The following is a 20403-nucleotide window of genomic DNA, read 5'->3' on the forward strand; positions in this document are numbered from 1 at the left end:
GGCAATGTTAGCATAAGTTCAAAAAAATGAAGAGGTTAAAGTTCCAACATGAGTATATTGTTATGTGGCTAGGATGCATTGAGTTTCTAAGAGCTCTACTTAGCAGTTTCAATGTAGGGATATGGTCCGTTGTTGCAAGTGATACACATGTGATGAAAATTGTCAAGATTTTAAAAAAGGAGGCTAAAGAGGAGTTTCCATTCTTCATGATCTTGGGCCAAAGCTAAATGTCAACCATGTGTAGAAACAAGAATTACTCACCTTGATAATCCGGGGGTGGAAGAACTTTTCAAACCATTGGCTTTTGCATCAACAAAATTTGGGATTGATGCAAAACAAATTCTTCTCATAGATGATGCACCATTGAAGGGATGTAACAATCCTACATCAAATTGTATTTTTCCTTCATCATTTAATGTTGAAGAGGAGGACAATGTCCTCCTTGGAGAATTGCTACCATATATCAAATCTTTCCATCATGCCAACAACATTCATACAATTACAAACTCTTCTTTGTATGGGTGAGCACCCATAGCGCAAGGTCATGACCTTTATAGTTGTGTACACATGGTTGTTGTAGAGTGGGAGGAGAGAAATTTTATTTTTCTAGGAAAGAGTTACTCTACAAGCAGTCTACCAAAATATCCTTGGCCTCTTGATGGTGAAAAAGATGCAACATCTAGCACTAGTGGAATGTCCACTTGAAATCAAAATAGAACAATTCAAACACTTGATAGAGAAAAATTAAGGTTATTGAAGAATAGCATATCTTTATCAACCTTGAAAGGTGTTGAAGCAATTATGCTTGCCCAAAAATTGGGATACAAGGAGCTTGTTATCAAAGTACATGAAGCCAAGAGTTATATAAAACAACTAAAGCTTCAATATAATCTCAAGTAGGTTTATGTTAAAGAGATCATGTAGCAAAGTTTTGTAATGTTATGGCATCTACTAGATATCTTTATGTATTTATATTCCCTTTTCATAAGACTTATGTTCTCAAGATGTATGAAGATATATTTAAAGATGAATAGTTTTTAAGCTTGTCTATCATTGCTATAAGTATATTTTGAGTTTTATGTGCCCCAAATCTTTTTTATTAATCAAAATACTTTATAGTTTTGTTCTTTGGAGTCTAGGTTCTTTGATCTCTGAAGGAAAACCTACATGGTCATTAGGCCATATGTTTCTCCGTGGTCCTAAAAGGTCTTCACTTTATGGTTCCAACACCCTATACACCTAACACCTTCATCAATTCATTTGCTATACTTTTGCTAAATGTGGCCATTATGTGCAAACATAAAGCCTATGATTCTAAGGGGTAGCAAGGCCATTGGGTGGCTTATGCTCCTAGTGCCAAGGGATGCTCTCCATGGCTATAGTCTTTATGTGTGAATGGTATAGTGCTTCAACTTAGGAGAACACATAAAAAACACAATGTGCCAAAAGGGAGTGCATCCTATGGACCTAGGGCCATAGGGTGCAAACTTCAAGCCTATGCTACTATCGAGAAGCAAGGCCATTGGATGGCATGTGGCTAGTGGAAAGGGATTGTTAATACATCCTATGGCCTTAGGGGCATAAGGTGCTCTACTTTCTAGTGAAAAACCCTATGACCATAAGTCCATAGGATCTGTATGTGCTAGGCACATAAAGGTGCCTATATACTATGTGGGTACTCTCTTTGATTGGAAGTAATCCTATGGACTAGAGACTATGTGGGTATTCTCTAAGATAGGAAGAAATCCTATGGCCCCAAGGCCATAGGGTGTGAATGTGCTAGGCACATGCAGGTGCCTAAAGACTATTTGGGTACTCTCTTTGATAAGAAGGAATACTATGGTACTAAGGCCATTGGGTGTGTATGTGCTCGGCTTATAGAGATGCCTAGAAAATTTGTGGGTGCCTTCCTAGAACCCTATGGCCCTAGGCCATGGGGTAGCTTCTATTATTTGAAGGAACCTTATAGACCTAAGGCCATAGGGTGCTCATTGTGCATTGTAAGAGTAGAGTGTCACCTTAGAGATACAAAAAAGAGATGATGTGCTAAAACTAAGGGAACCCTAGGGCCATAGGGTGCAAACACAAAGCATATGCTACTTAGGGATAGCAAGGCCATTAGGTTGCCTATGTTCAAAGGAACATGGGGTTCCCTCCATAATAGAAAAGACCCTTATGACCCTAAGGCCATAGGACGTGTATAGGCTAGTGAGAGGTCCCCAACCCATTCTAGCTAAAGAAAAAAAAAAACTTTTTCTTATAATTTTTCTTAATTATTGATTTCATATAATTTCTTTTCAAAGGGTTGGATGACCTTAGCGCCCACTAATACTAGCCTTTTGGCCATGCTACTAGCAAATTGATCTAGAGGTGTACACCTTCTACATGGGTTGGGAAGGGGATTAAAAGGTGGGAAGGGGAGAAGCACAACATTATTAGTTTCATGTCTGAATGAGCATACATCAATGCAAAATAGTAGCCTTTCTATAGATAAAAGTTTCAAGATAAAAACTTTACATGTTAGGTCTAGATAAAAGCTTAAGTCTATAGGTGGATTTGACTACATCTTACAACTAAGGAAGTATCATTTTCTTGCAAAAAAAGACAAAATAAAAGAGGTTTGATTGCCTAAGGGCAACCTTTCTTCTAGAGCACGTGCAATTATAACCATGTTTAGCATAATCACATGTACATACAACTCCCACATGCATTCGTTTCATCACAAAAATATCCTTGTTGAAGCATTGGACCCAAGAGGGCTCAATCTGTCCACCCATCCTCCTACTCCAACTATAGACAAGGAGGAACTCTCTTCATAGTAAAGGGGCACATCTTATCACACTAAATGATATCCACCCTTCGTTTTTAGATGAGCGAGAGCCTAAAAGGGATCCTTATCTATTAGCCCCCGAATCCAGAATGAGCAAATAGGTTTTAGCAACTTGGCTTGTTCCATTGGTAACCACTGATGCTACCGATACTAGAGAGGGTTTTTTTTCACCATCTTAAGTAGTCATACAGCCTCATGGCACTTTCCACTTTTCCATATCATCACATAGCACTAATTGTATCCAATAATCAATTTGAAACTACATATTTACAAGGAAAAATGACGTCGGTACACTACCAGTACATTTCATCATTTTAAAAAAGGACTTATTCTAATCAAATTGAAAAAAGGGGAGTAACCCACCCTTTTCGTTGCAAAAGATAATACTTTTCCATAAAACATAAAAATTAATCATGCAACTAATCATATGTCTCATCATCATACTCATCATCCTTTACTCACATCGTGCAACTTTTGTTAGCGAAATAATTTTCACACCTTTAGTCATAGAACAAAATTTAGCTCATAATTGAAAAAAAATGGCTAAGTCTAAAACTTGAAAAATCATGATTTCGGCCCTTGTTGTGGCCCCATAGCTTAAGATTTATACGAAATTAGCCTCTACAATAAAAAAGAGAATTAAATACTTATACACAAGCTACAAATTTGCTTCTTATTGTTTAGACTACTTCTAATTAAAGTGCACTTTTTAAAAGTTGTCAAATCCACAAAAAGCCCTTTTTTTCACACAAAAAAATTGCAAAATTGTAGAAAATTCCTACTTAAATAAAGGCATATCTCTAAATTTTTGTGAGATAACCCTTTTTCTGTGTACACACATGACTTATAGCTCTTAATTAGTTCTATAACTTTTAGTCTAGAATATTTCTCACATTCCTCTTAGATTTTTAAATAATTCATTTTTTAAAGTCTTTTTCTTTGGACTGATACTTAGGAAAAAAATTGCAAAATTTGTAGAAAATGCCTATTTAAATAAAAGCAAATCTCCAAAATTTTGTGGGATAACCCAATTTTTCTATACACACATGACTTATAGCCCTTGATCAACTCTAGAACTTTTAGCCTAGTAGATTTCTCAAATTCCATTTAAATTTTTAAATAATTTATTTCCTTTAAGTCATAAATTTTTTTGGGATGGATTTGACACTTAGAAAAAGTTCCCATATCTCATGATTTATGGAAGAGAACATAGAGCTGCACTTTTTGGAGCTTATTGATGTTTAAGAGAGTGAAAAGAAGGTCTTATCCATGGCTTCCCCCCTTAGTTAGTACTAATTTTTTAGATTATTACATAGAATGATTAATTAAGCTAGAACTTAATTTGTCACTCTTAGGGTTTGCAAATGAGCATGTATACATCTGAGAAGTGATTTTAAAGAGAAGAAGAAGATGAAGAGCATCCCATCAATGGAGGGTATTGTATAGCCATACTTTATGACCATTTATCATAGCATAGCATACTAGCAATTTAAAGTATCTAAAAGAACTAGGGATTTCATTAACATCAACGAGAACACATGAACATGTTATTAACATATGTTAATAACATAGAAAATATTAGGATCACAAGGTTTGTTCACGCAGGATTAGCAATGACCTAAAGAAATTTACTATGCCAATTAACGTGTTGGGATTCCTCATTTCCTTGGCGGGCCCACCAAGAAAATGAAGAATCTCAATAGGCTTTTTTTGGGCCTATATAGCCACAAAAATTAACCTTTACTTGGTTTTTATGGAAGATTGTCCTTGTTTGGGGGCAGTTGTCTTTCCAAAAAGCATGAGTATTCTCTCAATTTGTCTAGGTTTGTCTTTTTGGAAAAAGTTTCCTTATCTTGGGGGCAAGCATCTTTTTGTAAAGACAAACCCAAGGTTGTTAAGCCAATAGTCTTCAAAGTTTTCATTTGTGGGCAAGGTGTGGTTCTTAGCTACTTACTGTAGAGTTTTTTGAGTGAAGTTTGGATCTTCTCTTTGGTTTTGGATAGAGTAGGATACAGGTACTCTATATTGTGCTCTCTATTCTTTATTCAAAGGGTTTTACGGAGCCAAGAGTCTAAATTGGGGCTAGTATTGGTTCTTAAAGTTAGATAGAACTTAGTCATTTCTCATTAGATAAGGGTCCAGTGTCCTATACTAGAGTATTGGTCAAATATGGATCTTTGGTTGGCTATTTATTCTTGATTGGGTTAATATAGTCCTTGAGTTATGTATCTTTAATTGGGTACCCAAAACATCCTTGATCGGGTGTGTAATGTACAAGACATTCTTTTGAGTGATGTATTATGTCTCTTAACCCTAAGAATCAAGACACACATGTATTTAGTTCAAATATTTCATATATGCATGCTATGTTGCTTGTTGTTTGAGATACATTGAAACGTACATATTTATAAGCTTAATCAATGCTTTGTTTCATTGTTTGAAATATGTTCAAATTTGATAATATAGCTTGCTAACTCTTTATGTAATTAAAGACAAAAAGAGGTAGATCATTAGTGTTCAAGCTTTGTATCAAGTTATTAGTAAATTTTTTTATGTAGGTGATAGTTTTTTTAAGCATATGATATAGGTTAATTGAGTTAGCTCTCATTTTTCTAGCTTATCATTTCTATTTAAAACTTCATGATTAATCTCCTCTAGTTGTTATGATGCTTTCAATGTTAGCATTGAAAACTTATTATGAAGTATAACATTTGGTCCATAGACAAAGTTAAATGGTGTATTTATGAAGATTTTGTATGCATAACAATATGCCCATAGCACACTAAGCAATTTTTGTTTTTTAATGGATCTATTTTCTTCAACTAACTTTGTTAAAAATATGCACAAAACTTTATTTTCAATATCAATTTGATAATTTTTCCTTTGTGAACGGATTGTCCACCATAACATCAATGAAGTGAACTCCTTGATCATAAACTTTCTCAATGGCTAGACTATATCTTATGAAGACAAACTAGTATTGTTTTTTAGTATCACTTTGAACTCCACCTACATGATAATTTGTGCCAAAATATAAAATTGGAAGCATCTTTATGGACATGGAACCTTGGCATCACACCTAGTTTCAATGATGATCTTGCAAGTGGTTGTGGCACTGCATCCATATATTTATAGAAATTATCATTGTCTATCTCATTGTCCAAAATATTTTCTACATTGTGTGTGAGATTTTATTGTCTATGTAAAAAGTACTATGCTTGTGTGTGAGATTTTACTATACCTATATATTCATTGGCTTGTGCTTTCATAAATAGATTATTTCAATGGAAGAAAACGGTGGATGTAGCTGCCTAAATAAAAGTCAAACCCAAAATAGTAGAAAGAAAAAGGCACCTTGGATAGAGTGGAAATATGCAATCAACATTGGTGATTGATTCATAAATTAGGAGTGTAACCTATGTCATGTAGTCAAATCAAGTGGGTCACATCAACTTAGGGACCATTTTCTTGGTGGGCCTAAGAAAATGGGTCATACATGTACCCACCCATGGCGGCTAATTGTTTGAGGAAGGAACATTAAAAAAAAATGTTAAGAAATATTACATGTCTACAACTAATGTGTCTAGGGTGGAAGAATGCGATTTTAATCAACAAACTTTAGAAGCATCACCAGATTGTACACCAAGTGCTACTTTACAATTGGAGTGTTTTGTCATCAAAGCAGACACGTGATAGAGGCAAGGCATCCATGTGTCAAGCTTATCTATAAGAAAGCTCATGTAGCAACTTTGCTTGATGATGCACAACTCACTCTTGCACAAGCAATTTACTTTTCAAGAAGTGCTATGATGATGGTGGAGAGAGACCATTGGAAAAAAGCATGGAAAAAAATTGGAGAGTCTAGTCCAAGGTTTTCACCGCCTATGTATCATTCTATGCAAAATGATTTATTAGAAAAATGTTATGGACATGTAAATGAGTACATGAAAAAGTTACTTTTAAATAATATTTTTCTCTCTTGATGTACTATAGTAGGTGATGGTTGGTCCAATGTACAAAGAAAACCATTAATCAATATAATGATTGTATCACCTAGAGGTGAGACATTTGTTTGGGTTGTTGATTTTGTTGGATCAATCAAGTCTAGGCTCTACATTGTTGATATACTCTCATCTGTAACAGATGAAGTGGGTGCTAAAAATGTAGTTCAAGTAATTATGGACAATGAAAAAAATTACAAGCACGTAGGCAAAATCTTCAAGCAATGATATCCTCATGCATACACTTGTGGTTGTAGTACTCATAGTCTCAATCTTGTTTTAAAAGATTGGTGCAAAAACAAGGATACTCAATGGTTTGCCTCAATCATTAGTATTGCTCACAAAATTATAAGATTTGTCCTCAAAAGATAGAGTGTTTGACATTTTTTGCTCTTGCATGTCTCTTACCTTGAAACTACTTGTTGGGATGAGATTTTGTACCCACTTCTACACTCTTGAGTCTCTTCTTTGTAGTAAAGATGCAGCCATTGAAATCTTTACATGTCATGATTGGGGGTGCACTTAAAGTGAAAAAGTTAAAGAGAAGGCGATAGGGTTGATGGCGACATTGAGTAGTAAGACTTGGTGGAAAAGTGTAATAGATGCTTATCATGTAATGATCCCCATCATGTATGCAATACATAATCTTGATCAAAAGGGCCCAAATCTTGGAAAGGCATGGATGCAATGGTGGACAATCCAAAGTAGTTTGGAGTGTCTTGAAAAACTAAAGAACTTGGTGGTGGAGAATTATTGATGTGTTCCATTCTCTAGCCAACAAAGATGAGTACTCTTAAATTACTTTCATACTAGATGGATTGGAGCAATTACGCCACTACATAGTGTTGCTTATATGCTTGATCCAAAATTTGGAATATGGGCTTGATGTCTAATGTTGAAGTGGTTCAAGATTTTTACAACATGGTCAACACTTTCTATGCTGATGTAGATGATCGTATCAAGTGTATGAAGGAATTGTCCTCTTTTTTATTAAAAGAAGAATTGTTTTCAAATTCCTTTGTGCAAAAAATGGCAAAAGAGTATCTTGCTTGGAAATTCTGGATGATGAATGGTGGAGAGCACTATGCTTTGTTACAATACCTTGCAATGAAGGTTCTAAGTAAGTATTCTACTAATTCAAGCTCAAAGAGAAATTGGAGAATGTACAAATATGTGCACAGTACTATTCACAATCATCTTCTTGCAAATAGAGCTGATAAGCTTGTGTACATGTATTGTAGTGAAAAAAAATTTCAACATATTGAGAGGGAGGAATATGAGGAGCATATGCCTAGATGGATGTACAATTGTAATGATGTAGAAGATGAGCAATTTGATTTTGGACCTATGTTGTATATGCCAATTGAGCTAGAGCAAAATCTTGAAATTGATGTAGATAAATTTTACAAAGCTGGTGAGAAACTTGTTGGAGGGATGCCTTTGCAAAATAGTGACTATGAAGCAGACAAAGAGCTATCGCAGTCTGCATAAGCAAGTCTATGAAGCCATAACAATGCTTCTTTTGATAGACTTACACAAATTATTATAGTCACAACACTAGTCAATTTTTAGTATTGACAAACAGATGATATAGATTTATATTTGTGCAAAATCTACATTATATTTTGTTGTATGCAAAACGTTATGTTGCATAAAAACTACAATTATTTTTGTAAGGTGAAGAGGTTTTGAATTGCACTAGGTGTTTCCTCTTGTTGCCCTAGCGCTTTGTATTTGCTAGACATGCCAAGTATTGTATACAAGCCTAGATTGATGGGCGTGTCGTATATTGTACATGTGGATACAATTTACATTTGGCACACTAGGCAAATAAAATGATAATAGTGACCACATGACTGCATATAAGTGGCCACTCCATCCACCAAAAAACTTGTAGTACACAAGGCATTGGGCACTGGAGGAGATGTTGGCCACATTGTTGACATCCGCAAGGTGGGGGTGTATCAAAAAATTTCTTATGTGGTTGCCTTGACGAACTAGATTTAGGCATTGAGACAAGCCCTGCACATCCTAGGAGAGCTTGTAAAGTTGTGCTTCAACTCTCATATTTTTCAGTGGAGGAGTTTGTACTTAGCTTAGCCTAATAGCTTCTTGCTCCTTCTCAACAAGCTCTGCTTCCAAGGTTTTTTTAGCCTTGTTGAGCTCTAAACCAGCTCCTTCCACCATAAGAGCAAGCTTCTCTCTTGTGAATGTCACTGTCTCTTTGTGTATGTCATGAGTACTGACAGTGACTTCTTTGGATGCAAAGTCCACCTGTCTATTTTTCACAAATTGCACATAGAGAATCTTTGCAAACTATAATGGGTAGTCTAAGTTATGGCAAGGATGACCAAACACTTCTAGGAAGAGTTGCTTAAAGTTTGATGTCTTCATTTAAGCAGTTTGAGACCTTCCATCTTCCTTTCTTGATCTCTGACTCTAGGCAAGGCCAAATCACCTTAACCATAACTTTTGTGATCTCCTTGTTGATAACTAAGCTTTAGACATTTGTGGGGTTTGTCCATTTAGACAACCTGCACACTATTCTAGTGGCCTATCAAGATGTTATTCCTTGAGCTAGAGTTTTAATCTCTCATATGCTTTTTGAGATACCTCATTTTGAAAGGCCTCCTCTTGATTTGCCATACTTGAAAAAGATATAGATGACATCAAAGACTCTATACACTACATGATTAAATAAGACATATCAGCCATTGAATAGTGGTCAAATATAACACGATGCAAGATATAGACAAACTAATCATTGAATACAAGTATTCAATACAACATGACTCATGAATGAATACAAGGATGGAATACACTTGAAGCATAAGTTTAAAAAATCATGAGATAAAGACCAATAAACACAAGTATGCTTTTTTTTATAAATCATGTTTAACTACATCTTTACATTGAATGAAAAGAGACTAAGAGTTCAACTAATGGGTATTGTTCCCTTTACGGGTTTAGTCTTCAAGGATCTAAAAAACTCCACTACTTGCAACATAGATTTTCTTTCTAGTGGATCTAACACTGTCATCCAATTTTGGACTTTATAGTGAATCTGATCCATTATTGCTCTATCATGGGTGATGCCACCCATAAATGAATCTTAAGCTTTTTTCCAAAACTCATATAGGGTTTATAATAAATTTCGAAGAGCATATACATCACTAGCCTACTTGTATGCATATGCCAAAAAAGGGTCATACAAATAAGAAGCCATCCATGGCCACTTGTGTCGCTCTCTGTTAGCATAGGCTTGGGATTCTACAACCTTTGTCGGGTTTTTTTTGGCCTCAAAAATAGAATTAAGCAATGTTTTCTTATTATGCACTTTGAGTAACAACCCCTAATCAATGATGCTGACTCAGACCTTCAAATTTTTTGTGAAGTCTAGCACTAGATTGAAGGGGTGTATGTTGATGTGGAGGATCCTTGCCATGTGTGCAGCTACCATGCCATCTACGCAAGCATGCATGATGCGAGGCATGTTTGTGACCATTGCCAAGCTGCAGCTCACTCAGTTTGTGATATATAGGAAGCAACCTTCTCCCCCCCCCCCCTTGATCTAAACAAAATATGACCCTCGCAAGATTTTGTGTTGTACTAGCTCCATTAATAGCATGTCACCAAGAGAGCTACCATTCAAGGATGGGAAGATGGTGCAACTCCTTGGTGAAGGCAATGCATTTAACAATACTTGGGCATAGTACTTGCATTCCTTGCTCTATTTGGAGGTTCCCAAACTCCCTTTAGCTCTCTCCCTTGTACAACTTTCTGCAATACATGATGTGCTCTAGAGAAAATGATATGCTCTGTACTTTGCACTCCCTAACTTTCCCAAAAGCTTTTGCACCTATCCTTGCTCCCTCTATCAAAACATTAAGTGGAATACCAATGAGGTGTGTGCACAAGGAGTTGTAGACAATGCACATGATGGCCCCTATCCCAAACACATTTGGCACTCTAGATGGCTCTACAATGGTGTCCTAGGCAATGTACACTCTCTTTGGAAGAGATTCTCCATCTAGTTTCTTTGCCTGCTTGCTCTTGGCCTTTTGCTCTTCCCATAACTTATCCCATATTTGGAGCTTACACAAATTAGCATCATGAGGCACTAACTCCTTAAAATCCTTGTATGCAATGCACATACTCTCCAGGAAGGTGCAAATTTTGTGCATGTAATCAAAGTCTCCAAACTTTGATCCATCCAACAATGCAACTACATTGTTTGATCATAGGCAACATTGTGTGTTCTCTCAAACTTGCACGATGAGGTGTTGCATGAGAATATCCGATTGATTGATATTTCTCATGCCCTCTTCTATGTTGCATGAAACTATAATGATAGATTTTTTGTGTATGATACAAAGAATAACTTTTCTCTCATCTAGATAAAGCATGATTGTTGCTCACTCCAATATAGTGAAGACTACAAACAATAATACAAAACAAATAATACGTATAGAAAACATCTATGGTAAAAATGATAGATTGTAAATCACATTCAAGTCAAGATATAGACAAGACATTGCATTCATAGACATTAGAAAAAAACAAATCTAAATTTCAAAGCAAACAAAGCAAAGCAAACCAAATCCAAAGTACATGTATCACAAAGCTATATACAAGTGTGTTGAGCGCTTTTCTCATCAGTGTTCTTGCATTAGAAGTATACACCTCAATGACTTATCATAAGTTAAATGTGTGTGTATCATAATGACTTATCATAAGTTGTAATACAACTCTAATACTACAACTAATAAAATCTTGTAACAAACTTGTACACTCTTTATTCATGCAATTTAAAGACACTTCATTACAAAGACCACTTGGACTTAAACACAAACATACACTTCATCACAAAGACCACTTGTAGTTAAACAAAGAGAGAGAGGGGGAGAGAGAGAGAGATGCCAAACCAACATGTCCTATACACTCTAACTCCTCCTAAGACATGCTCAAGACAAAGGAGAGCATCTCAGAGAATCCCCCTCTATTCGGAGAGCTAGGTCCACTCATGGTATCTTTGAGAGTCTAAAGAATGGCTTCCTAGAGAGTAGTGTTTTGAAACCTACGTACTACAATGCAATTCCATAAATCAACTTATTGAATGAAGTAGAACTATGCCCACAACAACTTGTGTTGTCAACAAGTAATCCCCACCAATTATAAGCTAATAAACAACATACTAGTGTTGTTTAACCCCCTAAAAAAAACTAGCACTAAAAAAAATTACAAGTAGCAACCGCAACATGAGAGATGATCTCTCATTTTCCAACCAACACATATGTAAAGGAAAAATAAGAGGAGCGTCCCCTTTTTAAATGCAACAACCTATGAGAGGAATCTCCTCTTTCACACAAATAAGTTATACAACAAGCAACATCCTTGCACTTGCAAGGCCGTGTGTCTACACACACGTGCGGTTTTGTAAATACCTATCCTTTACAACTTGTTTCTACAGCTTCAAAGAAACACACACATGCATACCATATGCTAGATTGTAAACTTTAAGGCAACAAAGCAATAAGTAACAAAAACAATAACTCTACTTGAAATCACAAATCACTTGCATACACTATGCATACCTAAACGACATTGTCCTTTACATCTACATGCAAACATACATCATTTTGACATCAAATAATATCCAACACACTAAAATATATTTTCTAATGATAAAACAAACATAAACACTTTCAACAACCCTCAAGGCACACACATAGAGTGCTTTTCTAAGCCAAAACACACAATTTCATTGTATTTTGGGTTGTTTGCATCCAAAAAAAGACTCGTTTTTTAATCTACAATCATCTAACACCCTCTAATCTATGACTACCACACTCACATATGTATTTTCTTGCAAGAAAGAAACTATGGTGTGTGGTCATGTCCATGGTTATATACGAAAACAATTGAAAATGGAGAAACAAAGCTTTTCTCTCTCTAGAATTCTCTATTTAGCATCTCTACAACACCGTACATGACTCAATAGATGTGTTTTATCTTTTGAAAGTTTATTTTCCCCTTTTTTTTACCCATGTCCCATTTTCAATGTATTATGTATGTGTATATGTGGTTGTAGCTTCTCAAGAGAGAGATTTTTAACATTCTCTCTCTAAGTGATAGGACCTATATCTTCTCTTTGAGAGATGGAGAGTCACTTAGTATATCTTACACACATACCAAAACATAGATAATTTGCAAAGAAAAGAGAGCTTGCAATAATACCTGTCCGCAAATTTGATGCAAATGGAGAGAGATATGGCTTTCTCTCTCCTTGGGACCACTTTCTCTCTCTAGGTGATGACCTCCTCAAGCTTGAAATTAGCTATAATAGTCCCACAAATGCACAAACTAGTTTTTCTCCGCACTATGGAGTCTCCTTGCTGCAATATTCTTCACCTTGCTGCTTTGAATCAACATAGATAGCCAATTCTCTCTCTAGGCGTGTAGAGAGAGAGCAATGCTTTGTTGTTGTATCTTGTTAGATAGGTAGAGGGAAAAAGAAGAAGCACGTACACATGCTTCCTTCTGAGAGTGTGTGTGTGTGTTGTTCTACACAATCAAGCCTCTCTAAGAGCTTCTTTCTTTGAAGGCATCTGGGGAGAGAAAGAGATGCAGAAGAGAGAGAGAGAGATATTAGGCCTCCCTCCTAGAGCTATGTATTCAAGCATAGAGAGCTAAAAGGAGAGTTTCTTACCATCTGCAAGGTGTGTGTGTGTGTGTGCATGTGTGTGAAGCTCTCTCTGCAATGGAAGCACTTCCCAGTGACTACACTTCTCTTTCTATTTGCCCCATGCTAGAGAGAGAAAATCTTGATTTTCTTCACTTTATACCTTATCCTTTACAAACAACTCTAATTTTCCCCAATCCTTTGCTTGATTTTGCCCAAAATTCAACCTTAATGTTTTGTTCTTCCTATGTCACACATAGTGTTTCAAAAATAGAGCCATTTCTCATACCTTAACTTCACAAAGTAAGTCCTATCCTCTCCCAGAGAGCATGCCCACGCTCGGATTGCCCACAGTGCATGTTTGGATTATGCCCAAGCTTTGATACCAATGTTACACTCCCATAACCATCGCTATAGACTCTACCATAGCCACCACTGCAAAGGAGATGGAGAGGGCAAGTCACCACCCAACCATGGAGGATAATGTGGATAGCCATCCACATTGTTGGACTAATAAAGTGGCCTACTTGCCCAACTAGTCCGACCACTCGTGGGCTACACGTGTGCACCTCACCCTTGAACTCCAGCTGCACTCGGCCATGTGCTCCAACGTGGCTCTTAACTAATTGGTTGCCCTCATTGCTCATCCATTACAAGACACTAGGTCCTATTAGTATCCGTTACAAGCTACATAACAAATAGAGAGGCACATTGGCCAAAGAAGGAGCCTTTTAAAGTCTACCCTACAAGACTTCTCCTTGTAATGAAACCCTCGTGCCACTCTTAACATCTTCCAAGGGCAAGCAAGCCCCATGTTGATGATTCCATAGACTAGCTAGGGTCCTAATTCCCTTCTTGTTGAGCCTCCTTGAGACTTCTAACCAAATACCATCTAGTTCAAAAGACCCTAGCCATGAGTCCCATAGAGATTAGTGTAAAGTAGACTCTCTCCAATATTTGACATCTTCCTTCAATTGAAGTGTACCATCACCTTAGAACATTTTTTCACTAGCCTACCACAATAGCCTTCTAACTCCATCCTTACTTCTCTGGGAGTGAGAAGTTTGTTTGCAAGGCTTGGGTTTAGCTCATGATCTCCTTTAGAAGTCATTTTGTTGTTCCTCACCAAAGTTTTGGCCATTATTGTCTAGTTCTCCTTTGAGTTAGCAAAGATACAAAAGAGTTTTGTTCACAGTGCATTGCTATCAATCACTAGGTCTTGCATGCCAACCCACCCTTGAGATGTAGGGCTAGCTAGTAGCTCCCATTTCCCCAATATCAAGGCCTACCTCCTACCATGTTGTGCCTCCATGATAATTTCTTAGTTGGATTAACAAAGAAATTCCAATTTCACTATGGAATAAGGATTGTATCTTATAATTATTCTTCTCTTATAATGTGGGTGCATTTTAACAAAACTATTTCTTGAAGGCCTATTCATTTGTATCACCACCATCAATAGGGAAACTTAAAAGACGACAAAGTTGATTATAACATGATTCTATATCATCACATTATGCTTGTTTGTAGAATTGAAGAGGAAACTTAGGCAACTAGCATGTTGACCCTTTTTTGAAGGGTATTTTTAAAGCTTGCCCTTCTTGAGAAAGAAGGTTTGAGATGAGTTCATTTGTGCAAGGCTATAAAATATTTGCCATGCATATGCAAGGCAAAGCACCTCAAGAAGGGTGGGCAAGGTTGCAATTTCTACCCATGCTCTCGGCTTTGTTCCCTCTACAAAACAATTGTTGATGAGGGAGTTAGCCAACATTTTAGGCATTATTTGAGTCAAAATTAGGTTTGAATTTTTATGGTTAGTTTGGAAAGATCGACATGTGGGAGCTTTTGATGGGAGTTACCAAATTTAGGATTTGAAAGCTATGTTCTTTGATTGTCACATGTAGGTTCATCATCTCTATTTGGATAGGATGCATTTATAGGACTTCGACACGAATTTTGAGCAACTGTGAAGATAACTACATGGCATCATCTATTAACTACACCAAGGCAATAAACACAAAACTTAATCATTGCTCAAGGATTGGGGTGAGCTCATGACTAACAATGTAGAGAAGAATGAAGGAAGACTCATAATAGTGGAGGATCGATTGACCAGGTCTTGGCTCAAATTGACAGCCTTGTTCAAAACCCCTAGGCTATGATATGTATGTATTGGTTATCATTTTGTACTTTGGAAAGTTATGTACTATGGCTACGCTTGTTGGATGGCTTGCATATTAGCTCCCTTGTGGCAATCCTTCGAATTTTTCTCTCTTCTTGATATCACATAAGGCTTTTCTATGGTTTTTTAGCAAAAAGTCTTTGGAATTTGTAGGCATTTGTCCTTCAATTCTTTATTTTGACACGTGATTTTGAATTTTGAAGGTGGGATTAGATTAAACTTAGGTTTTTGTTTTTAGCATTTCTGGCTCATCCATTGGGGGTGACGGTATTGAATTTGCGATTCAAGAGTAGACCTCCAAATCATTGCATGCAGAGGTCTTAGTGTGATTGATGATTATCCGTGCATGGGGACAACTTATTTTTACTACCTAAGCAATTTATGTAATCAACATTCAGAAAAGGCCTTGGTTTACAAGCAAGTGTAAAAGGTCAGTTGTATTGGGTCTAGAGTCTAAGACATTTCTAAAAAAGGCCCAAGTTTAGTGTAACGAATTTTTCTTTTGTAAGGTTGGTTTTGCACGCATTAGAGTTTCACTTTATCACTTACGTAAGCAAACCTTGCTCTATCACTCCCAACTTTGACAAAAAAAAAAATGGCAAAGTTATAGATCTACTTTGGAAATGAAGCCAACGCTAGAGTTGACTCATTCCAATAGCTGCAAGAAAACTCATTGGTGAAATAAGACAAAAATGTTGATTTATTATCTAAAAAGAGGGAAAAGGAGAGGGGGGGGGGGGATGACGCCCCACATGAACTTGCTCTAAGCTCCTTGATGCTTCGCGTTGGCCAATGTTACGTAGTGTAAGATGGGCCTCCCATGCAAGGGGGGTTACAGTTACAAGTAAACACCCCCCCAACCCCCCCAATTAACGGAACCTCAACTTGGTCCAATCACATCTTTAGAGCGTGCTTCCATGTGTCGTTACATTCGCCATCTTTGACGTGGCCTAACAAATGGTCTTGACCCTCCAAAACCAGCGTGCACGCTCGTGTGCTCTCTTGGCAGTGAAGCAATTTGAAAAGCATGCGCTCCCGTGCAACCTTGACATTCACTACAGCGCCCAACCTTTACAGCATTGAACCTGCACTCCTCTTCTTTTTGTCTGTACCTAAGGTGCTGACCGATCCCTCTCTCTCTGTCTCTCTCCCCTTCCCTCCTTCAGCCTCTCTCTCTCTCTCTCTCTCTCTCTCTCTCTCTCCTTGCCTCTGATACCTCTTCCACACTCAACAAAAAACCTGCACTCAGTACCTGAGTGCTTGACAGCCTCTCTCTTTCTCTCCGTGCCTTCCACACCTCTTACACACTCAATAGCATCACAGCCTCTCTCTCTCTCTCTCTCTCTCTCTCTCTCTCTCTCTCTCTCTCTCTCTCTCTCTCTCTGTTGTGTGTGCATATAGACATAGATAGTCTTCTTTGTTGATGTTCTCACCGAGCTATACTCTATCTTTGAGGTGCTTCCTAAGTGCTCTCTCTCTCTCTCTCTCTCTCTCTCTCTCTCTCTCTCTCTCTCTCTCTCTCTCTCTCTCTCTCTCTCTCTCTCTCTCTCTCTCTCTCTCTCTCTCTCTCTCTCTCTCTCTCTCTCTCTCTCTCTCTCTCTCTCTCTCTCTCATGTGTGTATATAGCATGACATACATAGCTTTATATTTACATGATCATTCACTTATCTCACATCAATTTCTATTAACTCTTCAAAAGAATGCCTGCTTCTTACACTTTATATTACCCTTCTTCAACATTTGCTACAAACCCTCATAAATCTCAATACCATATGTGGTCAATCCATGCTTCTTACTCAAAGCTTTGCCAATGACGTCATACTTGAAGATGATGATTTTAATCACATGCTAATGGTAAGCTTTGCATTCCTTTCAACATCTACACACATGTTTTTGAATATACCAAATGCTTGTTGGCTTGAGCCCACACTAGGCTTATGGTATGTGAAACCACGTTCCCTTAATTGGTGGCCCAATTACAACATGTGGTGTGCAAGAGAAGATGAGCAATTTTGTGCATTCTTTTGATTGCCACAACCATTATTTCATCAACTTTGTGGTCTCCATGATTCCCTTGTGCAAGGAGATATCCCTTCATCCTTGCTATCTATATGTGGCCGCTTCTTTTTTGTACAACGAAAGGTTTCTATTGCATTGATGAGATTGGAAACAGGTTGCTCTCATAGGGTCATATCTGAGCTTTTTGGTTGTGGGCCCTCTACCATTGTCAAGATCATGGACAACTTTTTTGATGCTCTCATGCAACACATGACCAATTTCATCAAATGGTCATCAACTCCGATGGAGATGGACGCACTAAAAAGAGGTATGGCAAGAGCTCAAGGTTTTCCTAATTGATGCGGAGCTATTGATTGCACACACATTAACATGGAGGCTCCTCTCGACGAATTGAGTAGCAATTGGTATGATTGCAAGGGTCATTACTCGATGACTCTACAAGATATCATGAATTCCACTATGCGATTTCGTGATATCTATGTAGGGTTTCTCAGCCCTGTGAATGACAAAAGGGTTTTGCAAAACTCCTCTTTCTTTTGCCTTGCTCAAGCAAGTAAAATTCTTAATAGTGCTAGTTTTACAGGGTGTGATTACAATATACGTGAGTATATCATTGGTGATGGGGGGATATTATGAGCTACCATGGCTTCTCATCCCTTATCAAAACCCTTCATTGCCATCACAAAGGAGTTTTAACTTCAGGATCTCTTCCACTCGCACGGTGGTAAAACGAGCATTTGGGCGCTTGAAAACTACTTGGCGAATCCTCCATGGCGCTATTTGTAACCCAAATATCACTAAACTACCCAAGATCATCGCCGCATGTTGCATATTGTACAATATGGCCATATATCATGGGCTTATAGTGGATGATATGGTGGATCCAACCCTCACTCATTATGATGACACCAACATTCATGTATATGACCCTTTAAATGCTATTAGTATGGAAGCTGTGACGCGGTACCTTGAAGAGATTCATGGCCCTTTTCCATCCTAGATAACTCTTTTGTATGGCCCTTTGTAATTGTGTCTTTTTCCTATATGTGATGTTTCATGGCTTCATCTATATGAATCTGTTTTGTTTCTCTTATAGTTGCCATCTCTCTCTCTCTCTCTCTCTCTCTCTCTCTCTCTCTCTCTCTCTCTCTCTCTCTCTCTCTCTCTCTCTCTCTCTCTCTCTCTCTCTCTCTCTCTCTCTCTCTCTCTCTCTCTCTCTCTCTCTCTCTCTCTCTCTCTCTCTCTCTCTCACATTTGATTTTTAATCAGGTATGTTGATGGTGATTGCTTGTGAATCAATTTTTGTTCAAGCCCCTTTGTTGCTCCTAATGCTTGAGCCAACTTTGTTTGAAGATTAGATAGCATAGTCCATTGCTATTAAAGCTCAAATCTCCAAACAATGCCACTAACCATAGCAAATGGAGAAGAGGAAAGAAATAGCTCAAATCGTCTATAGAAACAACAAATGATGCCATGGTTTCTAGGTTTTCAAGATCTATCAATTAATGGGATAAGCCAAGATGCTTCACTCATTGCCACTCAACAATGTTTCTAGGTTTTCAAGTTCATAATCATTCTTATTGTGCTTATCTTGTTATAGAGCTTTAATCCCTATGCCCTATGGATTGCATACATAATGGAAAGGATAGAAATGTTGCTCTGTAAACTTACTTATGAGAAAATTTATCATGCACACATGCACATACACTACAACACAAATGCACACTCAATCCAATCAAGGTATACATCAAAATATAGTTAAATACATGCATTATTACTATACAAAAGCTCAAAGCAAACCACTCACGTTATTGAACATAACAAGCACTCAAAGGTCTTGGTATATATGAACCATTGAGATTGGACACTCAAGGTCTTGTTCATTGTTTCCTCAAAAGTCATTGCATAAGAATTGACACTTAACATAACTCATTGCATCATTCCAAAACATATTGAATGCTTTCTAATAGCTAGCTAGCACCTCAATTTTATTTGACAAGTCCAAATTTCAATATTCTACATCTAGAGATTAGGTTTCCCAATGCAAAAAAGTATAGGTGCAAAGCCACATCTTTGACAACATAAAGCAAGAAATAACTTACGTCATTCACAAATGAAGTCTATTAGATGAGGCTTGATCAAGATATCTCTCCATTTCTTTGATACCTTTAGATTTTGTTCCATAGTCCACCATGCCATTCAAGTTTGACAAAATTAATAACACTATGATCCATATAGTGTATAGCATAAATCATAGGCATCATGTGCATGCATGTGCTAGGTACACAACTTCACCACTATTTTTTGTTCAATATTTGTGGTATAGCAACAATATTAGCCTTATGGAACTAGTCTTATTGTCTTAAAAAAGGCATGATAATGTCTTATTGAATATTACTTTTTTGCATAGCAATGACTTTATTGTGTCAAATTGCATCCAAACTTGAACTCTTTCTATTAACATAAACATACTCTTCAAGCATCTCACAAAAGGTATTAGCAATGTTAGGGCCATATTTGATTTTGCCAAAACCTAGTAGTGGCTTAGTAGTGGCTTTTGTAGAAATTTATCCTCTTGAAGACACAATAATGATATTCAAAGGGTAGAGATGCATGTGTGATTTTTCCAAACATATACTAGATAGTTATTAAAAGAAACATTATTGGTGATATCTCTATTTATTTAAAA

This window comes from Lygodium microphyllum, chromosome 3 (genome assembly GCF_053477565.2).
Source record: "Lygodium microphyllum isolate KBCC chromosome 3, Lygodium_microphyllum_v1.1.10, whole genome shotgun sequence".
Classification (NCBI taxonomy): Eukaryota; Viridiplantae; Streptophyta; class Polypodiopsida; order Schizaeales; family Lygodiaceae; genus Lygodium; species Lygodium microphyllum.